We start from the raw sequence: 25736 nt of genomic DNA on the forward strand, positions 1-25736 counted from the left end.
CAGGATTAAACTTCATCTTATTCACCCTCATCCAGCCCATCACAGCTGCCAAGCACTGGTCCAGTATCCGAGGGGCTTCCTTGGAGTTTGGTGGAAAAGAGTAATAGAGTTGGGTGTAATCTGCATAGAGATGACACCTCACTCCAAAACTCCAGATGACCTCTCCCAGTGGTTTCATGTAGATGTTAAAAAGCATGGGGGACAGAATGGAACCTTGCGGGACCCCACAGGTCAATGGCCAGGGGTCCAAGCAGGTGTCCCCCAGCTTCACCAACTGGGAGCGGCCCTCCAGGAAGGACTGGAGCCACTGCAGAGCAGTACCCCCAAGGCCTATCTCGGAGAGCCGACCCAGAAGGATACCATGGTCGATGGTCTTGAAAGCTGCTGAGATGTCCGAGAGAACCAGCAGGGTCACACTCCCCCTGTCCAGTTCCTTGTGGAGGTCATCCACCAAGGCGACCAAAGCCATCTCAGTACTATGACCAGGTCTAAAGCCAGACTGAGATGGGTCCAGAAAATCAGTGTCATCCAGGAAACCCTGGAGCTGAGAAGCAACCACCCTTGCCCAAAAAAGGTAGGTTCGAGATTGGTCTGTAATTGCTCAACATGGTCGAATCAAGGGAGGCCTTCTTCAGAATAGGCCTCACTATGGCAGATGGAAATTTACCTTGAGTCAATGAGGAGTTAATTAACTTCACAAACCAACCTCCCAACCCTCCTCTGGCCGATTTAATTAGCCAAGAGGGGCAAGGATCCGTGGCACAAGTGGTTGCTCTCACCGCACCAAGGATCCCATCCACGTCATCCAGGTGAACAAGCTGAAACAAATCCCACAAAATAGGACTGACAGGTGCCTCGGTTACCTCTCTTGGCATTGCATCTAAGTTAGTGTCCAAGTCATGATGAATCTGAGCGACTTTGTCTGCAAAATGGTTTGCGAACTCGCTGCACCAAGTTGCCGAGTCTTCGGGTGCCTCCCCACCCTCAGGAGGATGGAGGAGCTCCCCGATGACACAGAACAACTCAGATAGTCTATTAGTTGGAGACACTATGCGGGCAGTCATGAAGGTCATCCTGGCTGCCTGCAAAGCCACGGAGTAGGCCTTAATACTTGGTCAGCGATGTCCTGAGTTTTCCGCCAGCGGCACTCTAGTCTCCTTTTCGAGCATTTCATCACTGCCAACTCCTCTGAGAACCAGGGAGCCAAAGTGAGTCTTTGCAATGAGAGGGGACGTTCGGGGGCAATCGTGTCAATTGCCCTGGACATCTCGCTATTATAGCAGTCCACCAAGGCATCGACAGGATCGTCAGCCTCCATGACAGGAGAAACCCCAAGAGACCTCAGGAATCCATCAGGATCCATAAGTCTCCATAAGTTTATAGTTTTTGGGACTATTTCATTATTTATTTAACAACAATAACTTCTAGGAAATGCTTAGTAATTATTGCTCTTGAATGAAATGTTTAACTGCATATCATACGGAGAAAGTAGAACCTGGGGTTGTCCAATAAAGCTGAACAGTGGATCCTGGGTGGACAAAAATAATGACTTCTTCACTTGGCATATAGTTCAACTGTGGAATTTTCTAGTATGAGGTGATGATGACAAGAAAATTAAATGCCTTATATTGGGGTTTTACAAATTTATGAAGGATAAATTATCATGGGTCATGATGGCTATGTTGAGGATCTGGGGCAACTTGGTTCTGAATTCCATTTGCTAGGAAAGGAGCAAAAGGCTATTTGTTTTCCTGCTTCACACAAGTATTTCTTTGGCCACAACTGGGAAACAGCTAAGTAGATGTTTGCCTTGTTCCAATAAGGTGTTTCTTACGTATCAATCGGAGCTTACCAAAGCAACTTTTTAGTCAAGTCTTCCAGAAGCTTACAGTTAATGTTATCAACAGTAGCTTGTCATGTTGACTGAGAGGTTCTGATAGTTATCACTGAAACTGGCAGTTCTCATTGGAGCTGTCCTTCATAGATTTGGTTGGAGCTTTTCCAAGCTTTGATTATGATATTTGCATACTAATTTTGACTTCCAGCCTTTTCTGGTAATCATTTTTCATCACAGCTCTTTTAAAGACTACGAAATCTAAGTCACATTGGCCAGAAAGACCTGATAAGTTGTGGAATTCGGAGAACGAAGGAGAAAAGATTAAGAAAACAAACAAGCAAAATCACCCTTTCCCTTCCACTCTGTACTCTCCTCAAGACCAATGTATCTTCTAAAGCTAAAGGTAAGTTTTAACAGATTATAATCTAGGGATGGCAGGGAACTACCATCCCATTTCATGATCTCCCTGAAATGATTTCTCTTGCTCACATTTTTTTCCATTCTGGCAGAAGGGTTATCTCATTCATCTCTAATCCAAAAACAACTTATGTATTGGTCCCAATGGAGAAATTTGTACAAATTCAAACAGTAGGTTCTGCATAATGATTTCTATTAGAACAACAGGACAGAAGGAAATGATTAAATATCCCCTCTCTGTACATTGTAATTGCATTTCTACAAAGTTAATGTTAAATGCAAGGGAGCATACAGCACTGTGTCTAGCTTGTCTCTAAATCTTTTTCTTTTTCTTTGGTTTATAAAGACTCATGGACACACAGTTGGAAAAGTTATAGCTTTTCTTTGGAAGTGAGTTATGTTCTTACATTACAGATGAAGACCACTTGACCACTTTTCTTATAATGTTCTAATAGATTTGAAAGAAATTTCGTGTAGGGTAATTTTAATACATACACATTTTTTCTTATCCCTGACACATTTTTTCTATATATTTGTGGGTAAGTTGTTGTTTTGTTGGCAGCAGAAAACTTTTTTAAAATTTCCTAACTGCAGATTGAACATATACAACTCAGCAAAAGCAATACTGCATGACTACTCTACTGTTTGCATGTTTCATGAGCTCCGTAGCACATTTCATGTATGTTATAGGGTTTAATTTCATCTTTATTTATACTTTACATATTCCAGTGCTAAGTTTTGAAAGTGAAGGTAGTTTAATTCATATCATAAAGTTCTTTACATTAGACTTTCAGCTAGTTTTTGCCTCCCCTTCCCCACAATATATCATAACTCTCAGTTTCTTTTCTATGGGCCTAATCATGAAAATTTTTATGTACAGGACGTATCTCTTAGCTTCATAAAAGAGGTTGAATAGTCAGGCCACAGGAGTGAAAACAAGAACATAAAAGCAACACATGTCCTTGGTAAAGCATTTGGCAGCTCTAGAATATTCTCCATGGCAATGGCAAACTGGTGCCTTCAGATGTCTCTTAGCAACAGTAATTCGGATTATAGGATTTGGCCTTTGGTTCCTGAATTCTCTGTGTGCTTAGCACATGCTGGAACATTTGTATGAGAAGCATTTTTTTCTGGCAAGAGCTTCTTAGTTTGAATCTCAAGTGTGGAATTAACAAGAAGCTAACACCCCATACAACAGAAATTGCTGAAAGCATGCTCTCTCATAAACAATGTGTTGGAGACCCTATCGTCCTTCCTCGGCTTCCAGACCATCTGGATCCTCTCATGAAATATAATATATTTCGGAAACATCAAGAACTACAAGAGAGACTTGTGAAGCAGGAACCGTCACATTGACACCATCGAAAACAATGGGAATGCCAACAAAAGCAGCTGATGCACCTGCAGCAAACAGTAACTTGAGACTGAAAGAGAACAAGAGGGGAAATTGCTATACAGGATCCAGGCCCTACAGAGGAAGAACAAGCATCTAATAATCAGGCCATATGTGTCTTTCATTGCAAGGCCACATTTTCAAATAACACCAAAGTTAATGCCAATTCAAGTAATGACTGGTAGGCGAACAATGGACTAATACAGGGAAATCATAAACATGTTTACTTAAGGTCAATGCAATTACTAAATGCTATGAATGAAGTGTAACATATAGTTTGACTCTGAGGGTCCTTCCACACAGCCATATAACCCAGAATAACTAGGCAGATAATTCTCAATATCTGCTTTGAAATGGGTTATCTGAGTCCACACTGCCATATAATCTAGTTCAATGTAGATTTTATATAGCTGTGTGGAAGGGGCCTGAGTAAGCATAGTCAGGATTGTGCTGCAGTTATACTTTCTTCTTTACCTTTTATTAATTACAAATGTGTGTTTATGTAGGAATGTTTATCAGAAAGCATATTGGCTAGAAAGGGAGACTAAGGGCACAACTACACTGGCCATGTCATGCAGTTTCAAACATCTGTTGAAGAAAGTAGTGTTGCTGTGCAGATGATTAAATAATAAACCCTGGGCCCAGATGGTGATTATACAACCAAAGAGCACTGACACACATTAAGGCCTATCTTCCATGTATTTTTGTGGGAATTTGTTATCTGGCTGCTGCAGTTTGGAACTTGTTTCAAACTACATTAAATGAGCAGTATAGGTGGGACCTCAGATATTTTTTCCTTTCCCAGCATGATCAAAACTAAAACAAATAAACATTTTTTTTAAAAAAAATCAGACAATCATGGATACTTAGAAGAAAATTCTGATATGCATTTAACAGTTTATTCGGAGAGGCAAGTTCCTGTGTTTGTGAATTTTTTCTTTGTGCTAAATGAAGTTTAGAACTAAAGTCTTTGTAATTATCCTTAAGACTTTATTTCTATTGGAAGCTATTGACAATAAATAGTTTGTTTATTTATGATGCAAATTATTACTATGAACATTCATTTTCTGGTATGGTAAGTCTTAGCACCATCCCGGATTGCAGACCATATAATTAACTGTTGTCTATCACAACATAATCAAACTGTTGTCTATGACATTTACAAATATACAGTATATATGCAGTTTTCAGTTGACATAGGAGAAGAGTTCACAACATAGTTCCACTCCTCCATTCCAAAGCATACTGGACACACATAGTATTGACATTTGTAGGTTAGTATAGAGATAAGGAAAGAGTTTTGAGTTAACTAAAGATTACTATGTTGCTCAAAACACTGCAGATCATTATAAAACATGAAGAACTGAAACTATTTCATTTATTTGTTTGTCCACATGTCACCCAAAAATCTGTGCCGAAAATGCAAACTGTGCAATGGCTATCATATGCATTCATTTAAACAAATGGGTCTTTTCTTCTTTCTGTCCCACATTAAGGAGATTCATTCAACCTCATAAGTAGTATAAAACAACCACAATGACATTATTACAATCTTGTGTGAAAATGACTATAGTCTGCTTCTTAACTTTGACAATAAAGTTAGGGCGCTTCCAGACAGCAATTTATTGCAGGCGAAACTGGGTTAAAGTAACCCATGTTCACCCGTGTTGCTGTCCCCACATGCACCCAAAAGAAGCAGTCTTTCCCAGGGATTGTCTACATGCCAGCACGGTAACTTCCAGGCCATCCAACCCCCCTTCTCCCAAAAAAGCCTTAAAATCAAGGAAAACTTATCAGGTCACTATTAGGCCTTTTTGCAGGCTTCCGGGAGAGGGGTTGGGTGCCCTCTTTGCTTCTCTGTGCTCTTGGGGCCCAAAGATGCAAGTTGGGCTGTGGGGACAGTAGTCTGTCCCCATAGTCCCTATACTCTTTCTTTCAGGAAGGCCTGGGTCTAATGGAGTATCAAAGTAATTTGGGACAAAGCAGGATTTACCTGCTTTGTCTCAAATTGCTTTTCCTTTATATGAGGAGTCATTTGGACCCTGTCGAAGCCCCAGGCAAATTTTTGACAGGGTCCAGGATATGGGCTGTCTGGAAAGTCCTTAATATATTCTTCAGATTAATCAGGCTTACCTTTCAGTCATCCAGATTGCCTCAATAGGATGTTCATTTTTACCCATGACAACTGTCTTCATCTTCCTGTGGAAGCCCAGCTTGTACATTGAGATCCAATATTTTTTGGCTATGTTTGTGCCATTTCAGATCTCCTAAATATGCATTACAATTCATTTATATTTAGCTTCCTACTGTCTATAGAGAACAAGCTGGCCTCTAGACTTCTGCTTTAATGCTCAACTGCATACTTGAGGGCAGTCAGTTCCTGGCAGACATGCCATTCCCAAACACAGGGATGTTTTAAAATTATTGTGGTAACCAACCTAAGTTTTGCTTCTTCACACCACTAAAAACTATGTGAGGCGCCAGTACTACAATTGGGTCCATATGATGGGTTGGTTATGTGAGAGTGGACTAAAGATTTTTTTAAAAAATAATCACTTTTCAGTGCACAGCTGTTGCCCATTGTGGATTGAACTGAGGTAAAATAGGGCCTTTTCTGTTTGTTAGCAATATATATATTTGAATCCTTGACAAATCCTTAGATTTGTAATTAATGTGTCTGAAAATACTTGCTTACTGGAATAAATACTGTGACAAGGTGTCATGTGATCCAATTACCTCATAGTAGGTACAGGAAGCACATACAAAAATTCCACTTTTAACAAATGTTGGTAGTTTTATTTATGAAAGTAATGCTTTTCCAAGGAAAGCTTTACAGTGACAAAATATTTCCAGCTCAATGTTTCTATGAAAATGGATAAGATTTTTGCAAGACTATGCTCTATTAGAGTGGCTTTACCAAAACATTTTACTGGGCAAAATAATATGATGCACTTGTACCTATAATTCCTCTATCATTTCAGTTCAATTGTTCCAAAAGTGCATTTGCAACAAAATGTGTCAGAGTGACTTTTTAATAAGTGACTTGTTAATAAGTTAAAGTTTAGGATTATCACTACAACTTGGTACCATTGGCATTTGATTCAGACACCTACACAAGTAGGCTTCCCATATGCTTCCCTGCCTCCTATGAATAGTCTATGAATGGCAGGAGTAGAGAGAATTGAACCTTGATGTGGGTGAAGTCCTGAATCCCTTTAATATTATAGTACTATTACATCTGAATAAAACACAAATAAGGCAATTATTATTATAAGTATGGACCTACTAAAAATTTTACCAGAATGGAACTACTGTAGTCTGTCTTGTACATTTGAAGCCAGCCTAGGAAATAAATAAAAGTGGCATAATAACTAACCGAAATTTGTAGATCCTTACAATAATGTAGTTCTGTTTTGCATTGCACACTAACTAGAATCTGGAGAAATCTAGGCCTGGTTTTAAACGCCTCATCCCAGGTCATTGTTCACATAAAATATTATCAGAAATGTTAAAGAAAATATGTATTTCACAGTTTTAGATACGTATTCTGGTAGGACTGCATTTTTTAACATCTGAGATGAAGAATACTCCCTTATAGGCAGCACATGCTCTAAATATGTTAAGATTTTCGATTTCAATTAACTTTGTGAGACACACATTAATGGTTCAAACTCGTTTCTTATCTTATGTTCATGGTCTCATGAAAGTTTCAGCAAATTTCACCATGCAGCCTTACATCGTTCTTAAGCATTATTTCTGGTATTATGAGGAGGTATTATCCATGGACAGTATCAAACACAGAATTGGGTTATTTAAAGTAGCTTCCTTGTTTTAAACATATATGTAATTGTCTTTTAGAAGCTTTTGACATAAGAAAAAGGGAAAACAAAAAATCTAGCACAACATTTGTAACCTTGCGAAGTCCATTTGTCACATATTTTAATTTTCCTATTTAATGGAAAGAGAAATGTGCTATGACTTCTTTTGCCTAAAAAGCTTCTTATTTAAAGAACCTACTGCATTTTGCCATTGGAGTAATTGTGTTTGCTGAATATTTTTTTCCTGAATGTTCATGTACGTGGGTATGCATGCTTATTTTACTTTAAACTATTTTATTTGGTTTAAATGTTAATTATTTTGTTAATGTGTTTTTGGCCTTTTAAAATATTTTAAAATGAAGACAATTAAGTGTACAAATTAATAATACTGAAAATCTAAAATAAGAATAATCAAACAAAAGATATATGTAAAAACTCTTAAAAAGCTCAGTTAAATATTGGATATAATTCAGGTAGGATTTAAGGAATGTAATGTTTTTAAATTATTGCTTTGTATTGTTTTATTTTTGTTGTTTCCAGTGTTGTGAACTGATTTTGACTAGGTGGATTTTATTGTATGCTGCTCTGAAATCTTGAGATACAGGATACAAATATAAAAATAAATTAATAAAATATTCTGTTGAAAGGCCTTTCTTCGTGTTTTCAAATAAGAAATTACCTATCATGGGACAATGATCTGCAGTATTCAAGATTTGGCTTCCATATGAAACAAGCATTGACTGTTGTACACTAGTGATTTGTATGTATGTATGTAAGTGCAGATTACATATGCATAAATCCTGTATTCAATGAGTTGTGCAGATCTATTATTTTTCTCTTGTGGCCAGCGCAAAAAATCTATAAGCAGACAGCAGTGATGCACACGGAATGGCCCTTGGTTTCCTTTATGATGTTATGAATGCACTTTATGATGCTATAATTCTGAGATAAATTTGTATAAAATCAGTTATAAGGACCTCAAAGCTACTAATACTGTCTTACCTCTCACAGGTGTTAATTTGAAGGAGAGAGGTTGACCCTGTAAGATAAATTGTTGTATATTATCGCAGACTGGTGGCTTACCTATGGAATGATTGACAATGGCAAATGACCGACCCTTGACCAGTGGGGAAATCAAATCTAAGGTCCTCAGATTCTGAGTTGCTAATCATTCTTATTCTTGACAGGTTTGTTTGCAGATATAGATCTCAAAAGTTCAACCTTGAAAAGAGAAACCCAATTCCCTCATTTTGAATATACAGACATCAAGAACCATTATGAAGTCTGAAACATGTTACAGAGGTTAGCTAGAGCATTGGATTTGCATGTGGCAATCTGGGATCAGATCCCTGTTCAGCCATTAATGCTCACTGGATGACCTTGAGCTAACACGTTTCTTCAGCTTAACTGACTTTACAGGGTTGTTATATGGATAAAATGGATTTGGCTTCTTGTATGTCACTCTGAGATTTTTGGACAAAAATGGAATTTCAGTTTAATCAAAGTTGATATATTGAGTTAATAAATACATTTTGAAAAGTGAAACTAAATGTCATCAAAATATGCGGAGCCACAGCTGATGGAATTAGGATCCCAGAAGGAGGTAACTATATTACTAGAACTTGTATTCACCAGCTTTTTCCATTAAAGGCATACTAAAGGAAATTATACTACTAAAATCACCATAAGCTTATCTTTCATTTTTATCTTCAGGTGTAGCCAAATAAACTAAATAACGCAAATTATATCATAACACACACAAGTATTTATTAGGTTTTTCATCTGCCTACAGTGACCAGCTCAGATATTGAGGGGTTCAATTCATTACAAAAGAAGCAATGAGTAATATTAGCCATTTTCTTCCTGCTGCAAGAATGTATTTGAAAGCCACATTTTCTAGAAGTTCAGAACTTATTGTGGAGAAAATTCGCACATTATTATTTTGCTCAGAAAACAACATTTTCTGTTTAGAAAATAACATTTTCTCCAAAAAAATGTGTTTTTTTCCTGCATAAAACAAAAATACTGCTTCCTATGTAAAACATTATGTGTTCTGTGCAATCCAACTGGGTAAAAATTTTGCGCACAATAAATCCCAATGGCAGAATTTTTCTGAGCAGAAAATTGCCTTTTCTGAGCAAGAAACAGTATTTTGGGGGAGAAATGTAGACTTCCCAATAACTTTTCAGTTTTGAGATGGAGATTCTATAATTACGTTTATTTCATGTTTTTCCTAAGTCAATCTCTTAATTCAACTTGAAATATAGTCTGCATTTAAATTGTTTGTCTCTTCCTCTCCTTATTTCACACATGGACTATGCACTACTGTGTGTGCATGTATATGTAAAAGATAGAGACTAGGAGGGAGGGAGGGAGGGAAAGAAGACATGTTAGGAGAGAGAACAAAGTGTGCTACACTGAGATTGTTGTGTATGTGTGTGAATTCAATCCTATGTGTACTATGCTCTACTATATTAATGTAGGATTTCAGGGTTCAGTGTTATGCAAATGAAGATTTTAATCTACAAAAGATCCACAAAAGATCTTTCCATTTTCTCCTTCTTTTGAAATGAATAGAAAATACAACAGAAATCTAAAAGAGAGCAAAAAATTGTATTTGAGGAATTACAACATTCCAACTGCAAGGATCCCTGCAAATCACTTCCACCCCCCAAACTTCATAGGGAAGTATTTCTGTTGAAGAAGCCATCAGCATTTTTTTTTCTCAGTGGCAATTTTGGCTATCACACAAGACTTTTTTCAATGCTTTTGAACCAGTATATCTCACATTTATGAATGGGTAAACGCTTGGTCTAGAAGTAAAAACTCAAAAGAAGGTTACAAGTAGGCATTTACCTAGTTTCTTTTATTTGGCTATTGTTCTAGTTCACTGTGCTTACTGTTATAAATTTCAATACAAACACAGTTATGTAATACTGATTGAATTCATCCAAATTGTGAGTAGTTTAAATTGCTTCAACTGCATTTAAAATGTCCCATTTAAAGTGTTAAATAGTTTAATCTGCTTTTAGTCTTTGCATTATTTTACCATTTTTAAATGTTTAAAACTGTTTACATTTATTTTATTGTATATGGTACTGGGATCTTCCAACAAAGGGTAAAATACAAATATTATAATAGTTAATAAATAAATATATATCTGTTATTGCAATCTTGAAATCTAAAACTAAAATACTGAAACATAGAGACTACATGTAATGCACAACATCCCATGTCTCTTGACTATTTTGACCAGTATGATGGATATCTGAAATCTTTGTTTATGTCATTATGTGATGTGCCATATAACCAACTTAATCAAAATAATGGATATGTTAACTACTGCTGAGAAATCAAAAAAACCTAGCTTGGAAATGACACAATGTATGACAAAGAAATCGCCCATTTATATTTGTTATATGTATTTAACATTAATTTCCAGACAATCATTATTTATATTAAAATTTTATTTTACAATCCATCTCATGAAACCATAAATATGCCCAAAGCTTTTATCAGGCACTCTTTGCAAAGCAGTACTTTGGCTCTCTTTTCTGGAAACAGGACAAAATGCACAATTCTTTTTTGATAAATGTTTTCCAACCTGTGAATTACGATGTAATTCAATATTGAGTATTATAGAGGAAAAGTGTTTACCTCAATAACTGCCTTCCAGCCAAACACCTGTCAGAACAAATAAGTAAATGCAACATAAATGTTCTTAATAGGAGGATAAGTGACAGAGTTCTTGACCTCAAAGCCCGTCTCTAAGCATCTAACAATACACAGTGCATTTCGGCACAAAACAGGAGTCTTGAAAGCCTGCTCTGAATATGATCTTTTTAGAAGCCATTATACTCCAGTTATTATACTTACCTGTACACTTGTACAAAAGAAGACTGTCACTTGTTTAAATATGAGCTTAATGCTTTTAGAAAGAGATGCATTAACCACATATTTAGACATGCTGAGTTTGTCAATCATAGCCCACCTTTAACTTCTTCCACACAGCCATATAACCCAGAATATCAAGGCAGATAATCCACAATATCTGCTTTGAACTGGGTTATCTGTGTTATTTGCGTTATTGTTGTGTTTTATATTGTCTGTTTTGCCCGAGCTTGGCCCCATGTAAGCCGCCCCGAGTCCCCTTGGGGAGATGGAGCAGGGTATAATAATAATAATAATAATAATAATAATAATAATAATAATAATTATTATTATTATTATTATTATTATTATCATCATCATCATCATCATCATCTGAGTCCACACTGCCATATAACCCTGTCCAAAGCAGATAATGTGGGATTTTATAGAGCTGTATGAAAGGGGCTTCAGTTGTGAGCTTGAGTCAAGTTTTTTTTGGCATTCATTTAGAAAACAGACAACAAGTCACTAGTACTGAAAGCTTCTTCCTCAGAGTCAAGTCAATTCCAAGTATTTTTAATGAATTTCTATGGGACAGAATTTAGAGCAATCTAGAAATCACAATTATGGTATTCCCATAATTTACCCACCTATTCACCATAACATAATTCTAAAATAAAACATAGATATATGGCTGGCATATGTGTATTTCTTGTTGCTCATACAAGTCTTTTTTATATCTATTATGTGCTGACAGGGATCCATGAAGCTCAAACAAATAAGTTCTTTATGAATTACTTCCCTTAAAATGTTAGTTCTTCCTTCCTTCATCAATCTGCTGAGGATCGAAATAATATTCATAAATATTTACTTGGGGGGAAGAGGTTTCTCAAATGTGAGAAAGCCTTGAGATATTTTTCCTGTGGAAAATTGTATTTCCTATGCAGAAAGTTTATTTTATGTGCAGAAAGTTAGTTTCCTATACAGACGGTTATCATCTTTCACTTGTGCAGAAACCAAAACGAAACAACAGGTGTGGATTTTTCACAGAATACATCCTGATCTGCAAATAGTCTTCAAAAGCTGTACAATTCTCAAGGACTTTCTCATCACAGGGACAAAAATGGTAAAATTCTACATGAGAAACAGTCTGTGCATAAAGTACTATTTCCAGTGCAATATGTGTGTGTGCAGCTTAGAAAAAGTTTCACACTGAAGATTTTCTTCATTCTAGGCTTCTTTTTGTCAGTGTTTTTCAATGCTTGAGAAACATGTTTTTGAACCATTTTACAAATATTTTTCAAACATTCTTGCTAGTCTTAATTTTGATCATGTGATTAGATGCTTTGCCATAAGAGGTAGAGGTATCCTGAGCTGGGAATTAATCTGGCAGCAAATTAGACCATTCATTCAATGGCTTAACCACATGGCCAGCTCTCACATCTTCTGAATTTGCTGTGCATATGGAGCCATCACAATTTTGCATCTGTTTGGAAAATAAACATCCAATTGTTTATGGGATACTTTGCATTTCAGGAACAGTCATGTTCACATTAGTAGAACAATGAATAATCATATGAGACTGGAGCCCATATTTTCAGCTAATTGCTAACAGAACTGTTTGAAAACCTGTTATAAAACAAGATCAGTTTTTAAAAACTGTCCTGTGCCTTGGCAAAATAAGTTGCACAATGAGATTTGTTCTGTGTTTTTGGCCACAAATTTCTGAGTCACTGAACAAATGGGGGAAGTGAGAGGTCATTGAGTAAATCCTGCTTACTGTTAGTATATTTCAACAAATGAACCTTTCACATTGAATCAACCTGTCTGTTTTCTTCTGAAAGCAGAAGATGCCTGCCAGATGGTTTGGAGGGACTTCGGAAGAAAAATAGAAGAAAGTGTGAAGTGACTGAAGTGTAGGCTCAGTTCCATTCTCCAATAGACTGGGGAAAATTCCCAAATGCAATAGTCGTACTTCAGTCTTGCAAAACTAAAGCTAAAGTTTGCAATCTGTGGCATCATCTGCTTTCCTGCTTGTTGTTTGCTTTCCCATGTGTGGATTGGAAAAGAAAACAGATAGACAAATGGTTCAGATTTGTAGCTTTCACACTGAAAAGTTCACATTGGATGTTTTGAAAGAAGTGTACTATAGTAGAAAGTTTCTAGAAGAATGCAATTTTAATCTTGTTAATCATTACTCACATATCCCATTGATTTCAGTAGGATACTATAGTTCAAACTAACATCAGATTTAATCTACAATTTTCTTTTATATAGACATAGCAGAAGCCACAAAAGAAGAATGTGTTTTTCTTCCTCCTCTTCTAACCAAAGCAGCAGCTAATCCTCCTGGCTTCAATACAAAGCAAAAAAGGAGCATTTCTTTCCTCAATCAAATAATCCCTCACCATTATAGGATGAGACATCCCTTCCTTTTTTCTTGTCTGCAGTATTTTGCAGCTGTGTTGCAAGAAACTCACAAATCATCCCTGAAGGTCAGTGAAATTGATAACTTCTGCTTTTGCTTGTGGAATAGAGGATCATCAAGAGATTCATCTTCTAAGAAACTCCCCTTCATTGCCGCTGTTGACAAGCAGGGGGGTTGTTGGTGCCAATTGATTTCTCTTTGATTTCTTGGCTGCATGGAGCCTTCAACATAAGAGTCAATTTAGAGTCAAAAGCCCCAAAGTGATTTAGTAGCTTCCGTGTGAGGAACAGCAGAGTCCAGGAGAGCTTACAAGTCTTGATTGTGGCATATGCTTTGGCATTACTACAGAATGAGCTTCAAATTCTTTGCCCTCCTCTATCTTACAGCTTAGTGATCTCATAAGAGAATACAGGAAAACAAGAAGAGGGTGTAGAAATTCAGAAACTGAACAGAATTATGCATATTTCCACTTTTCATTATAATTCCAAAGTTACTGTTTTTAATTACAGGAAATAGCTATCATTAAATGTAAAGTATTTGTTGTAATAGCAGATTCTCTTCTATTGAAATGAATGGCAAAATGCCCAGGAAGTATTATACATTACTTTAGATTGCTTAATATAGTGGGTTTATCCCCAAAACATGTGTTAAATATTGCATAAATTCAATGTAATGTGCATTTAAGACTGCAAAAGAATTTAGAAATATTATTGTTCTGAATGCTCACTTCCAGGGACCTCCAGAAAGCATTGCTTGAGTTGTAATGTGATCCAACCTAGCATGATCAAGAAAGTGAAAATATTTGTTTGTTCGCAGCAGGTTAGATTTTCAGTTTTACATACTCCTATGTGTTATTTGTTGACTTGAGTGTCTCAATAATCTATCACATGAAACAATACAGGCAAAACTGGGCATGAGACAAAAATTGACAACATTAAATTTTGAACAATGGTGCAATAGAAAAATCTACCACCAATAGGTTTGGGGGTTCTGTATTTCCCATTTTGTGTGCTAGTGTTAAAAAGGTTATGTAGGCAGCTGTTGCTCTTCTAGCCACTATGGATGTTCCCTCTTAATTTAACATTGAATGTATTGTTGGCCTTGGGGTGGGGGTGTACGGGTGGCATCTACTATTAAAATGGCAGTGTATTGTCAACCAATTGAAGGTTTTTAGTTTTGTTTTCAAAGTATAATAGCTGTTTTGGGTTTGATTAATTTTGCTGTCATCTGCATTGCTGTTTTTGTTTATTTTTTGAGAATTATAGTATGACGATCTGCTACATTAGACTCTCAGTTATCTGACACTCATGGGGATTGATAGATGACAGATAAATATAGTTTCTGAGAGTTATGATTAAAAATAGGTTTAACTAATACTATACCCCATATCATATCATACCATACAATAAACTCTGTATTTGATATTAATGTTAAAATACAATAATTAAAATAACTTTGTCTTTACTTTTAAAATTTAAGTTAATGTAACACAGTTTTACTGTATTATACATATATATTTTTATTTAAAGTATTATTTCTTTACAAAATTCATTGCTTGTTGCTTGAGAATTTTGGTTATTTGAGTTCTGGTTCACTGAGAATCTATTGTAGAGGTTTGCATATCTTTTAAACTGTATTTACTATAACCACCCTGATATCTATTGTATTCAAAAGGTAACAGCAACAGCCCAAACCATTTTGGTCCCTGGTAATCTTCCTTTCATTCCATATACAGAAATCAAATGGATTGATAGTTGAAACTTCAGTAAAGCCAGTGGGAAAAGATACTCTGCAGAAATGAGGGCAATAAGCCAGTTTAAGGAGCATATAACAATGTGTGTACTGATGCCTCTGTCCGAGAAGAAAATGGCCAGAGACTAAATGAGGCAGAGGGTGGACTGCTGCTACTACCTCCTCTAGTATCAGACACTTGAGGTTTAATTCAGTCATGCCACCGGAATCACCGTGGATTGTGGCGATTCTTGTCGTACATGTCCAAGGGCAAGGGAATCTGTTAAAAGTTTAAAAGCAATGATTTTGGGTTGGAAAGATTAGCCGTTTACAAGAAACGTTGCCCGGGGGACGCCCAACTGGATTCACTCAGTCTTCGAGGAGGCTCTTTCTATGTTCCCCAGGAATCTGTTGCCCCACACCCCGCATCATCCCGGCTTCTCCCCTATTTTATCACATGGGGGAAGCGTCTGCTGCCCGATTTGCCCCGCTGAGGGCAATGCAATCATGGAAGCCTCCCATGTTGTAATTTTTGCTGTTTTTTCAGCACCAACTCTGGTTCCACAGCAGTTTTGTCACAGAGTCGCCATGGAAGTACTTCTACAGTGTGTGATGGGAGCTGGTGGGCTTCGTAGCAAAGCTGCTGTGGAAACTGGAAATTGCAATGACTCCTGTTTTGTCAAATGGATTATTAGGAACCCTGGAAGGGGTGCTTGCATCTTGATGAGCAACCATACTGGTTTTTTTTTTGTTTTTTTTAAAAAAACCTTCACTTTGTGTATGCACAAAAATTAGATTTTATATTGAAATATAAAGCCCTGGTGGCACAGTGTGTTAAAGTGCTGAGCTGCTGAACTTGCGGACCGAAAGGTGCCAGGTTCAAATCCCGGGAGTGGAATGAGCGCCTGCTGTTAGCCCCAGCTCCTGCCAACCTAGCAGTTCGAAAACATGCAAATGTGAGTAGATAAATAGGTACCGCTCTGGCAGGAAGGTAATGGTGCTCCATGCGGTCATGCTGGCCACATGACCTTGGCGGTGTCTATGGACAATGCCGGCTCTTCGGCTTAGAAATGGAGATGAGCACCAACCCCCAGAGTCGGTCACGACTGGACTTAACGTCAGGGGAAACCTTTACCTTACCTTTACCTTTATAAAGCAATCATCACACTGCAACACATTCCTAAGTAAAAAGTATGCCTTAATGTCCTAACTAGTGCCAGTTTAATTCTCTCTATTTGTCTGCACTGTTTACAATAGAAGATTTGGGAATACATTTGTCACTTTATTTCTTTTGTATGTTTTATATTAGTCCTGAGGAATGTATGTCTTAATGTCTTGACTTGTGCTAGTTTAATTCTCCAACTCTTTTTGTCTGTACTGTTTATGCTAAAGGATATGGGTTTATATCTGTTGCTTTATTTCTTCTGTGTGTTTTAGATTAGTCCCGAGGAATAATATTTGGTACTAATTATCTTTATAGCTGGAGAGGCTGCAAAACCACACACAACATGGGTACCTTTTCATTATGTCATTTCAACATGAAGAAAATGCAATGTGAAAAATATGGATAGCACATATGAATGGGATGTGGAAAGGTTGGATTATGGAATTGTTTATTAGTTTCCCTTTGTTTGTGCGAGGAAAGCTAGGGAAACATGCTTGTGGTGTGGCAGAATATTTGCATCATGTTTATTCATCATTAGCTATAAATAAACTTCATACATTTTATATGGTCACAGTATTCTTTGATTTATTACACATGAAGGGAAAAGACCAATTAGAGTTTTGGAAGCAGAATATCTAAAAAATTAAATATTGAGAACTGGCCTCCCTCCAATCATATTTTATTTTGAAGATGAGCAACCAGCTCTGATTTTTAATAAGGGTGCATCCACACTGTAGAATTAATCCAATTTGGCAACACTTTAACTGCTATGACTCAATGTTATGGAATCATGGGACACTGTCTTTAGTCTTCTCTGCCAAATAATCCTACTGCCTCATCAAACTATAAATCCCAGGATTCCATAGTCTCCCGCCACGACACATAATATGGTGTCAAACCACATTAATTCTACTATGTACATGCACCATAAAATTACTTACTACTTTTTTTAAAAAAATCAAATAACTTACTAACACTTCAAATGAAAATTGTAGAATTTCCTTTGTAGATATTAATAATACATTTAATACTTAATATGGTGTCAAACCACATTAATTCTACTGTGTAGATGCACCATAAAATTACTATTTTTTTAAAAAAAAATCAAATAACTCAATAACACTTCAAATTAAAATTGTAGAATTTCCTTTGTATATATTAGTAATACTTTTAACTCTCTGGGGGTGCTAAATATCTGAAAAATGCAAATATCAAAAATTTTTGACTAGCTTTTAGCTGGGCCAGATATAATGCAATCAAATTAGCCATGCTAGAGTGTAGATTCAAAAGGACTGAATATAGACACAAGGTATGCCCTTGTGGGGAGAAAAAAGTCTAAACTATAACACATGTGCTTCTTATCTGTACAATCTACAAAGATGATAGACAGAGGTTAATATCCTCTTTACTCACCAACAGGTCAGGAAGAACTTTAAATTGGTACCATAGTTATCTATGTCTGATCTCAACAGAGAAGGTGGCCAAATTTCTTTTTACAGCAGCAAAAAGCCACAAGTGCTTCATAAACAATTTGTAATTTGTAATAAAAGGTATAGGTTTCCCCTGACATTAAGTCCAGTCATGTCTGACTCTGGGGGTTGGTGCTCATCTCCATTTCTAAGCCGAAGAGCCGGCGTTGTCCATAGACACCTCCACAATTTGTAATAGTTGAGAGTAAAACAGAGAGCACCCAGGTGACTAAACTGTAATTAGCATTAGACCTAGAATATAAACATAGTCATATAACTGGTAGAGAATGGAGATATTTTTTATCATTAAACTATGAGCCAGATTCAATTTTAAAATGATTGAAATACTGTATCTTACTGAAACAATTTAATGTGAAACAATCTGCTATGAAAAACTTAGATCAATTTTCATTGAAGAAGAATTGGAAAAGACTAGATGAAGACCAGGAGACAAGGGGAGAAGACAAAAGAAGATACAATCAAAGGACTTAAAATGAAAATTGTTGAAATGTTCAATATTTTATGAAATGTGTGTTAGTTGTAATAATGACAACTTTGTAAAAGGACTCCCTATACCACCAAAAAAGCCCACCCTCTTTGTTTTCTCCTTGCAACATATTAGACATTTGTAAAGATGCAACTAACAAATCTACTATCCCCAAACTTTTGCTTTGTCCCTCCCTTTCCCCTCTACTCCTCACTTTCCTAGTAAAAAAAAATAAAATATTAACTGTTAAAAACATCAAATCTCACTATTCCACAGAAACTGGAATGTATTTAGATTGTTCAATAGTTTGGGTTTTTTTACATAAGCCACTTCATTGTGGGTGTTTTTTTTTTATTTCTATTCTTGCTTTTCTTTTTCTTGCCTACCCACAGCATTAGTTACACAAACTGAAAAATTGAACTTTACATCCATAGCGGTAATATTCTTTCATAGCTTGGCTAATGAAGTATCACCCTTTGTGATATTTATCCAACCAACATATCCTAGAAGGTTACCACCCACCTTGATCAAGAACTTGTTTCTTGAGGGAGGGGTAGATATTGTCATTAATAAAAAGCTACAAATTTCTCCCAACTTTGCTCCCCCACCAGTTACAATTTCAAAGTATTTCTTTTTTCCCTCTCCATCCTGCTCCCTGAGGTTTTATTAAAAGAGTAATTAACTTGAATGCCTTAAAGGAAGGGAAATTTCTAGCTATTGTTCACGATTCTAGTTGTGACATGCAGAATAACAAAAGTACAGGTGCCAAAGAGATATAATGAGAACCTCAGGTTAAGTATTTAAGAATAAAAGTGGAAGAAAATGCTTTGATTCTATATTTTCTCCTTTCTTCCATTTTCTTATGTCTAACAGTTTACAACAGAATTATGGGCATATAGCTCATCTCTTTGATGTCAGCAGCTTGTCATATTTCAGATTACGGAATCAATGAGCAATCTGAACATCTCAAAGCAACTATGCATTATGTTAAAGACACAGTGTGCCATTTAAAAGCACTTGCTTCTTTTTGTACAAGTCAATGAACATAGCCACAATCCAGATTGGGACAATCATGCATAGGGAAAAGGGAGCTGAAATCAGACCTGTCAGCTAGTTTTATTTAAGATTTGGTTGGAAGGGAGGGTTGAAACTTTCATATGTGATGATCCTGACCCATATCCACATATGTATTAAACAATGCTGACCTGCATGAAAAGAGAAACGAAACTCAAAGATGTGTGCTGCTGATAAATAAAAGCACACTCTTGAAATTTGTTATTAATAAAATCAGTGTGGGCAAGTGTGAGCCTTTCTACACTGACCTGCCAAATGGGCTTAATCTGGCATGCCGAACATTGGATCACACCCAACTGGAGTCCTGACTGGGATTCGTTCAGCCATCTTGGAGGAGGGAGGGAGTTCCTACTGCTCAGCTGCACCAAACATGTTTTGGCACCACTGGGTGGGCATTCCATGCCATGGCCATCTCCAACAGTGACATGACACCTGCCCTTTCCCCCCCCCCCCGGGTGCTTGCTCTGATATCAGGCAGAGCAGCAGCGCACTGAGTGAGAAGGGAGCAGGGAGAGGCTGATTGCAAGGTACAGTAGAGTCTCACTTATCCAACATTCACTTATCAAACATTTCGGATTATCCAACAGAGTTTGCCTTGTGCCCCGATCCACAGCTGTTTCTCTAGGCAGCAAGGATTAACTTTGTATGGATTTAATTTCTGACAATGTTGTTACTGTAAGTTCATTTTATGCAATTCTTTCTTTATTTGAAGTCAATTAGTTAGTAGCCAATGTTGTTTTTAGTCAGTGTTTTCAATACATTGTGATGTTTTGGTGTTAAATTTGTAAATACAGTAATTACTACATAATGTTACCATATATTGAACTGCTTTTTCTATCGATTTGTTGTAAAACATGATGCTTTGGTGCTTAATTTGAAAAATCATAATGTAATTTGATGTTTAATAGGCTTTTCCTTAATCCCTCCTTATTATCCAACATTTTCACTTATTCAATGTTCTGCCGGCCTGTTTATGTTGGATAAGTGAGACTCTACTTTATATACAAACTAAAACAGATGTTGAAAAATGAATGACTTATGTGAGAAAGCGAATCTTCATTAATGTGATACCTTAGGCACCTTTGGCCCCTGACCCTGTGGCCATTGCTGACCAGGACGAAGAAGACTTTGGTTTTCTCCCACGTCAGCAAGATTCAACTCCTTTCCAGATGCCTTCTATTGACATTTCCGAGCCAGTGTCAATTAAGGATGCTCTTGAAACAGTGCTGGCTCTCTCAGATTCTCCTGACGGGCTAGTGTTTGATCGCAGGGCTTTTTTGAAAGCAGAGAGATCGCAGAGACAAAGCTTGAGGAGAAGCGCCAGATTAGCGGAGCGTGGTGACTATGGCTAAGCTCAGTTCTCTTGGGAAGAATTAGGGAGTCAGGCACCTGGCTTGGGGGTGCTTATGAGCTTCAATAAAAGTATTGCACTGGAAACTTTCCTTTGTGGTGTCAACGTTAATTCTTACTGAGAAGCATCATTGTCTCTAGCTCCTGAATCCCAAGCGGTCTGACGGTGCGCTTACTCCTGAGTAGACCGGACGCCAGTCTACCTTCTTGCCCAAGTTTGGACTGCATTTCAGCTCCAGTACCTCTAGCTCATGCCTTGCCTTGAAATCTTGTGTTTGGACATTTACTCCAGAGAACTCATCTGTGCTTCCTTGCTCCTTTTCCCCACTTAATACTCAAGTCGAGTTTGAGTGTGTTTCGGTTTCTGGACTTTGGACCTTAATATTGGACATAAGACTTTCACTTATTGGACTAATTCTGATCTTTCCTGAAAGGTCAATTGCTTGTTCAACTTTTCTGCTTATTTTCTTTTGGAACTTTATTTGCTTCAATAAAGATATTATGTTGTATTGGTCTCTGTGTTGGTTTTCAGTGCTCTCACTGCCCAGGGGTATAACAATTAAGGTAGAAGGAATTGAATAGTTCTGGTTTGAACTGTATTGAGGTAGGGAGCTATGTTCACATGGCATAGAGGCAATACACTTTCTCCTCCTCAGAAAATTGTGAGAGGGGAAAGATAGCAACAGAAGCTCTAAAATACAGGCCAGAAAGAAGATAAACAGACAAAAGACAATCTAGCGATCTGAGGAGCTTGAAACTTTTATCACCTTCTATCCAAGCAAACATCTTGAGCATAAGCTGAATTGCCTCTCACACAGTAAATAACAAATACCATAGTATCTGCTTGTCCAGCTTTGATCTTCTGAAGTCCCAACCACTGACATTTGTGTGGTTTTCATAATCACACTTAAATAAGCCACCCTTTCACCTATTGTATTTGATTTATATTTGGAATTCCATTTACTTTAATCTGAAAATATACATATCAACTTTTAGGCCCTCTTTCCCCATTATGTCATTAAGGTTGCAATGCTACATTTATTTATCTGACAACACGCCCCACTTAACTGAATAAAAATTACTTCTAAGTAGACATGCGTAAACTTGCATTATAAGTCTGATTTAAACACATGGCTTCTTATAAAGATAGACCTGTTTAGAATAATTTCCTGCACACCAATCTCTAGAGCTCCTGAAGCTTAGCTATAAAGTTGAATGATGCTTCTTTTCTCCAGTTTTATATCAGGGTTATAGATTGTGAAATCCCTATTAAATTCACATATAAACCTGTAAAGAAAATAATTAACCACATGAAAAAGCGGATGCTAAAAGCTTTTTGCTATTAATTTCCTAAGGAAGTGACTTTGACTCAGACCAAACAGTAATCCAAAAGTACTTTTCCAATTGCACATTTTGTATTATAGTAAACAATGCATTCATTTATTTCTGCAGTTTAAAGACATGTATCTATAATTTATACAGCCATTGTAGATCCTTACAGAGGACTTCAACCAAATATGAGAAATGAAGTCTCTGAGGGAAGGCCCTTGCAAAATGTGACTGATTTGCTTAAGAACAATTCTAAAAGTAGTCTGAGAAATATAAAGGGAGCTAAGAAGAAGCTGCTGCACTGTATGCAGCTATGTCTAAAAGGATCACGCCCAACCCAGGGTGTAATAACTCACTAATGCAGCTATCTAAAGCATTTAAGTAGAATGTAATACAAACCCACATTGTAGTGACTCTTGAACCAATGTGTCTCAATTCTTTGAGGACCTTGAAAAGTTTTCTCAGGTACTAATGACATCATAAATCTTAAGTGAGTAAATCCATACACAATGTTTACTAGACAGAGAACCTAACAATTCAAATGCATCAGCTCCAGGGAAGGTTAGGTGTGAGAGTTTTTTAAAGTAAAAAAAAAACCCCACCACAATAGATATTTTAGAACAGAGAGGAAAGATGGATACATTTTGCAAAAATAGCATGATATGGAAATGTTAGGTATGTAACCTTATGAAGTGTACTTAGAATTGCAAGTAGCTGAATGGAGATGCATTTTAGGAAATTGTGTGTGGTTGTTTGCTATGGATGTTTAAAAGGTTCTAACAATTTGGCTATAGCCACAGTGACTGTCAAGCCAATTTAACTGGAACCGTTAAACACTGTTCAAAGAACTTGTTATTTTTTTTCTTTAAAAGGGAATACAGATATTTGCTATTTTAGGAAGAGCAAGGAAATTGAAGTCCCCATTTTTTATTTTAATACTTCCCATGCTCAGTAAATATAGATTGTGTGTTAGAGTGTCACAATGACATTGATGAGCCAAGTCATTTGTACATAAAATTTTGTACCCTGTTTAAGAAGTAATCATTAATCACCTTTCATGTCCAATGCTAGTCTGAAATGCCATCACCCTAATAATGTTGGATGAGGAGGGTGGTGTTATGCGGTATACATTTCAGGGTGTGAAACATATAGGTGGTGGTATTGACAGCACTATTTGACCCAGTAACTCACTGTGATCCATGTTTCCCATAGACTAATGTAACATATCTATTCTCTGAAGGAAGCAAGCTGCTTTCAACTACTATACTACTACAGTGTGATGTGGCTCCACACTCCCATGGCTTAAGGAGGCTCCTTTCTCATAGTTCTTTGCCTGCTTATCAAGATAGCCTCTACTTACCTTCCTATCTGCTTACCTTCCTAAATAACAGATTTACAAATTACCAGACTGCCCCTCACCTCAGGTCCCCCAATACTACAGCACAGAGTAGGCAGAATCAAAAGTGTTCTTTCTTGGCAAATTTGGAAGGTGCACAACACATTCTTATTAAGCCGTGTAGCTGCCTGCTAATTCCACATTTTGGGCTATGCAGGTTGATGCTTGCAAAAATACTATAAAAGGGTGGGGGAGACAGGAAACCCTTACTCAAGCCTACAGGACATTTCCATTCTTGAAACTCAATGAACTTGAGCTGCAAGATTAGCATTTATGATTTTGTCATCTGACAAGTTATAAAGAATGTCTGTAAGTATCAGCCACTATATCAGTCATGTGCAGGTTTCAGGAGGTTGTGTTTGCTGTTGTCTTTCAATAGAAAAAATAGTATTTTTAAGGCACACATTGTGTTGGTTATAATTTATTGTAAAAGAAAGAAATAGAACTGATAGCTAGTCAAAATAAACACAGGTTGAACATCATTTATCTGAAATTGCAAAATTGTGACTGAGACAGTGACACCTTTGCCTTTGATGGTTCAAGGTACACAAACTTTGTTTCCATGCATAATTTTAAAAAATATGACCTTCAGGCAATGAGTGTATGAAATATACATAAATTCCATGTTTCAGGCTATGAATGGGCCCCATCTCCAAGATAATAATAATAATAATAAAACTTTATTTATACCCCGCCACCATCTCCCCAATGGGGACTCGGGGCGGCTAACATGGGGCCATGCCCAGACACCATACAATATAACAAAATAAAACAACATATCATAACACAATATAACAGTGCAAAAATAATCATATACATTACAACACAAATCAGAGAAAACAATAAAAACCAGGGCAGGCCACATGAACACTTAATTAAAAACTCGAGAGAGAGAGACGTACAAATAAGGGAACAGGGATGTAAAATGGTGGAGCAGTCTAAAGGATAGAATCCAAGGGGAATAACAAGAGTGATATATTACATTTACTCCCCAAAGGCACATTGGAAAAGCCATGTTTTTAGATCTTTCTTAAAGGCTAACAAGGTGGGGGCTTGCCTGATCTCAGTGGGCAGTGAATTCCACAGTCGGGGGGCCACAGCAGAAAAGGCCCTCTCCCTCGTTCCCACAAGACAGGCCTGGGATAAAGGCAGTGGCAAAAGGAGGGCCTCCCCGGATGAACGTAGGGCTCGGGCAGGTTTATGGGGGGAGATACGGTCACGGAGGTAGGTGGGTCCCAAACCATTTAGGGCTTTATAGATGATGGTCTGCACCTTGAATTGGGACCGGAAAGTGAACGGCAGCCAGTGGAGCTCTTTAAACAGGGGAGTAGATCGTTCCCTGTAGCTCGCCCCTGTTATTAATCTGGCCGCTGAGCGCTGAACCAATTGTAGTTTCCGGGCCGTCTTCAAGGGAAGCCCCACGTAGAGCGCATTACAGTAGTCCAGTCTAGAGGTAACTAAGGCATGCACCACCATGGTCAAGTCAGACTTCACGAGGTATGGTCGCAGTTGGCGCACAAGTTTGAGTTGTGCGAAAGCCCTCCCGGCCACCGCCGACACCTGAGCCTCAAGCGTCAACGCTGAGTCCAGGAGGACCCCCAAACTGCAGACCTGTGATTTCAGGGGGAGTGCAACCCCGTCCAGCACAGGTTGCCACCCAATACCCCGATCCGACGAGCGACTGACCAGGAGGGCCTCTGTCTTGTCAGGATTGATCCTCAGCTTGTTCCTCCTCATCCAGTCCGCCACAGCGGCCAGGCACTGGTTCAGAATCTGAGGGGCTTCCTTGGAGTTAGATGGAAATGAGTAGTGGATTTGCGTGTCATCTGCGTAGAGATGGCAACACCCTCCAAAACTCCGGATGACCTCTCCCAACGGTTTAATGTAGATGTTGAATAGCATGGGGGACAAAATAGACCCTTGCGGGACCCCACAGGTCAATGGCCAGGGGTCCGAGCAGGTATCCCCCAGC

The 25736-nt window shown here is 37.6% G+C and overlaps 1 long non-coding RNA gene across 1 annotated transcript in view; it reads left to right on the forward strand.

Annotated features, from left to right (window-relative positions):
- LOC103280375 (uncharacterized) overlaps window positions 1–18188 on the forward strand; it is an 81137-nt gene extending 62949 nt beyond the window's left edge. Inside the window, exons 2-3 of the long non-coding RNA XR_507320.3 lie at window positions 2075–2240; window positions 13613–18188. This is a non-coding gene — a long non-coding RNA (uncharacterized LOC103280375). The remainder of the gene's footprint in view (window positions 1–2074; window positions 2241–13612) is intronic.
- Window positions 18189–25736: the final 7548 nt, after the last annotated feature.

Source organism: Anolis carolinensis, chromosome 3 (assembly GCF_035594765.1).
Source record: "Anolis carolinensis isolate JA03-04 chromosome 3, rAnoCar3.1.pri, whole genome shotgun sequence".
NCBI classification, from domain to species: Eukaryota; Metazoa; Chordata; class Lepidosauria; order Squamata; family Dactyloidae; genus Anolis; species Anolis carolinensis.